The sequence below is a fragment of the Nicotiana tomentosiformis genome, chromosome 11 (genome assembly GCF_000390325.3).
Source record: "Nicotiana tomentosiformis chromosome 11, ASM39032v3, whole genome shotgun sequence".
Taxonomy (NCBI): Eukaryota; Viridiplantae; Streptophyta; class Magnoliopsida; order Solanales; family Solanaceae; genus Nicotiana; species Nicotiana tomentosiformis.
In genome coordinates this window covers 51,328,999-51,332,568 of record NC_090822.1, presented here as the reverse complement: position 1 = coordinate 51,332,568, position 3,570 = coordinate 51,328,999, and positions in this window count along the sequence as shown.

Sequence of the window (3,570 nt, the reverse complement as noted above, 5' to 3'; positions counted from 1 at the left end):
ATAATGGATTGTATATAATTTGTAAGTAATCCTTGTTTAGGATGGGTATTATACAAAATTAGGACAACTTTGGTACATAAGTTTCAAATATTGTATAGGAAAGAAAAAATCCCAATTTTAAATGGGTTGAGATGGGTTGGGTCAAGATGGGTTGAGTTTAATAAATGGGCAGATCAATAACAAGCCCAACCTTAGACGGGTTGGGTAGGTCATTTGGGTTTGGGCCAAATGTGGCATCCCTGAATCTGATAAATTGGAGATGACTAAAGATTTACATCGATTGGCCAATTTAAGTGTACAATTGCTTGATACCGGCAATAGAGGAGCCATGGTTCGGAATACCGTCGAATCTTCGTTAATAGCCGAAGTAAAATTATGGCAATTTGACGATCCAGCCTTGGTGAAAATAAGAGAAAGTATCCCCTTTCAGAAGAAGCAAGTGTTCGAGCTATCCAAGGACGAAGTTCTTAAATATAAGGACCGATTGTATATGCCCGATGTCGGGGGACTCCGAGGGCATATCATACTAGATATTCACCAATCTCGTTATTCTATTCATTCAGGGTAAACCAAGATGTATCATGACCTTCGACAACTATACTGGTGGAACGACATGAAGTGGAACATTGCTGAATATGTCTCCTAGTGTCCATATTTCCAACAAGTTAAAGTTGAACACTAGAAGCCAGGGGATTGCTTTAGAATATGTAAATCCCAACCTGGAAGTGGAAGATAATCAATATGGATTGTGCTACTGGGTTACCACGCTCTCGTGGAAAATTTGATTCCATATGTGTTATTGTGGATAGACTCATGATATTTGGCTTAAAGTACGTATATTTATATGCATATTGCCTCACATTTTACTCATATTTTGTAGATTTAAGATGTGAAATGTAATGATTTGTGCTAATTCGTGGTATTTTTATATGTAGGAATTATCCGGAGGCAATATGGGATGAAAGTGTGATATTGGAGAAAAAAGGGAACGAAATGGGAAAAAGGCCACAGAGTAGCGCCCAAGCTAGCGTGGGGCGCTACCTGTGGCGCAGAAGTTAGAACATCAAAAATCCCACCGCCTGGGCTAGCGCCCATGCTACCCTGGGCGCTGGTGATGGGAAGTTCTCCTAACTCGATCGGGACAAGGTTATTTCGGCCCAAGACACCCCCAAATCGTATAAAAACAAGCTTAAACCGATTTTGTGAGGGGAGATGCCACTGTGAGGGAAAATTACACACGCAGAACACTCGGGAGCAAGGATTCTCAGTCTTTCTTCATCTTTTCTTAGTATTCTCAATTATTCAACACTAGTGAATTTGTTGTGATCTTATCATGAGTGGCTAAAACCCATCGTTCTGGGGTTGTGATTTAGCCATGAATATTGTTTTTTGATGTTGACTTAACCTTGATTACAATTTCTAATATATGATTGTTTCTTCAATTTTGTGATTAATTGCTTAATTGTCTAGCCAACAGTTAGGTTCAATTAACTATCTATTTTATGCTTGGGAAAGCTACGTCTAGATTAGAGAAAAACTGAAGATGGCATGATCTTAACTCTGAGTGGGGGGGGGAGGGGGGAAATATGTGGTTAGGATAGGAATATACCTAGTCACCATGCTCAATTGAATATTGTAATCTTATACGGTCTTAATAGATTGATTCCATAGGAATATAGGCGTTAATCTATTTTGAATAGGCGAGTAGTAATTCGGAAAAATACTATAAGATCAATTATTTGTTTAATTAGAAACGATGAGCGAATTATATTAAAGAGAGAGTTCATTAGAACACAATAGGATTGGTGAATCGATCACAACTCTGGAATATTCATCTCTACTGAATACACAACAATCATTTTGCTGCTTGATTAATTAGTTATTTGTTAGAATTATTGCTTAGTATAATTAAACTTTTGAACTCTGATTGACTTTGACTGAATAATAATCTTGGTGAAACTGGTGGGTAGTTAACACAAGTCTCTGTGGGTTTGACACTCGATTTATCACTTTATTACTTGTATGACCATGTATACTTGCGTATGCGTTTTGGAGCCGTTGTAGGGGACTTAAATATTGATTACTTTACTATATTTTACTTTAGTTGTTTATTTTATCAAGTCTAACATTTTTTATTGGTTGCTCTGCTCTCAGAAACTATGATTGAATGCGAAGGGTCAGAAGCCATGATAGACTTCAAGGCTTCGACCCGAACCTGAGAGAACATTTCAGAGGAGGTTCAGAGAAGCAAGGGACACAGATTACCTTCAGGCATGTTACACCCCATGTTTTCGTATGTAAAAGTACGCCATGAGTAAATTGATGAAAGCTCGAAAATAAGATATTACATCCCGCATTTTCGTACGTTAAAGTTTCGTCGTAAGTTAATCGTTGTAAGTTCGGGAATGTGATGAGAGTAAATTCGTGAAGAAGAGAGGATAAGCAAATCGAAGAAAATGAATTTCGTCGAAGTTTGACATTTTGGGATAAAATACGGCCCGAGCTAAAATATCTGGTATGTATGGACTAGTGCCATACAAGGTACCACATGGCTATGATAGTAAGGTGTATAAAGTATATTAAAAGTGAGTAGTATTTTATGTAATTTGAGATAATTCTTAATTATGTGGATAATTGGGTAATTATTGATTTTTAGTGGGAGATTATCGTGTAATTAAGGAATTAAGTGGTTAATTATTTGGATAATTAAGGGCACCAACGTGGCAGCCCATGAAGTGTATAACAAATCCAATAAGTGACTCTTACTTCATGAAGCAAGATGTCACATTAAGGAAGTTTTGGGGCTTAGTCATCACACCTGTGGGGCTCACCCACTAAGATTAAAAAGCCCTCTCTAAATCACTTAAGAGATACATATATCTCTACAATTAAGAAAGAAACTTCAGCAAATTCTTAATAAATTATATGATATGATAGAAATGTACAAAATTCATACAAGACCACATAATACAATAGTAACGTGAGTTAATCAATAATTCATGCGAGATTGTGTCTTAACAACGTGAGATCACATATACATTTAACAAAGGAAAGCCACTTTTAAGTCTTAGGAACGTGAGGGTCATATATCAAAACGTGAGATTTGGCAGTTATAAGGGAGTACGGTGCAATCTTTCTCAAGAATATCATACGGATATTTTTCTACTTTGATCCGCCGTTATGTATTGTCGCAATCAACAGTGTTAAAGGGATTGTCAAGAGAATCGGTTCAGGTATGTTAAAGCTATCCCTTCTTTCTTTTTGGCATGATCCAAATAATACAAATGAAACGAACAAAATACGCAACTTTCATAAATGACTCTATTCATAGAAATACTAGGGGTATCTATATTCTTGACTCCCCATGTGAATTATTATCATATCTTCTGTTCATGGGTCTCAGAAAAATACGTAGTTGATAAAGTTTATCCGATCGGCATATTATTTTTATGACATTCCGAGAAATCTTATTAACGTATTTCTTATACATTTCATGCATTTATACATGTACATTGACCCATGACTAGATGGCATTATATATGCGTATATTATGTGTATGGGATATGGGAT